The sequence below is a fragment of the Fulmarus glacialis genome, unplaced genomic scaffold (genome assembly GCF_000690835.1).
Source record: "Fulmarus glacialis isolate BGI_N327 unplaced genomic scaffold, ASM69083v1 scaffold21293, whole genome shotgun sequence".
Lineage (NCBI taxonomy): Eukaryota > Metazoa > Chordata > Aves > Procellariiformes > Procellariidae > Fulmarus > Fulmarus glacialis.
The window spans coordinates 7,647-8,097 of record NW_009205150.1 but is presented as its reverse complement, the minus strand read 5'-3'; the positions used below and the strand labels follow the sequence as shown (position 1 = coordinate 8,097).

Genomic DNA, 451 nt, shown 5'->3' with positions numbered 1-451 from the left:
AAGAACCAGCGGGTTCCCCCCCCCCCCCACCGCCCCCCGCCTCGGCAGCAGAGCCAGCGGCAACCGGGCGCAGGGTCAGGGCTCACAGCACCGCGGGAACACCACTCCGACCCCGTCATGCTTCCCATCAGGAGGGATCCTTTGTAGGGCATTAATTGCCTCCAATTAATTTCACCATTTGCTTGGGAATCACCCACCAGCAGATGGTCACTGTCCCAAATTTATTAATTCCTCAAGCTATTTGCCAAGAACGGCCCCGGAGCCGCGCTGGGTCCGCGCGCTGGCAGGTGCGCCCGAGCACCCCAGGGACACCCCCAGCCCCACCCCGATCCCAGCTGGGAACAAGGCAGTGAGCGAATTCTGCAACTGCGCCTCGAAAAAATGTAATCAGTGGGAAATCTGTCAAGTGACATTGAGAAAAGCTCCTTCCCCTCTCTACCCAGCCCGGGGA

General features: G+C 60.3%; 1 protein-coding gene across 1 annotated transcript in view; it reads right to left on the bottom strand.

Annotated features, from left to right (window-relative positions):
* Positions 1 to 451, bottom strand: part of FRMD5 (FERM domain containing 5) — a 15,757-nt gene that overhangs the window by 8,509 nt on the left and 6,797 nt on the right. The window lies entirely within an intron of this gene.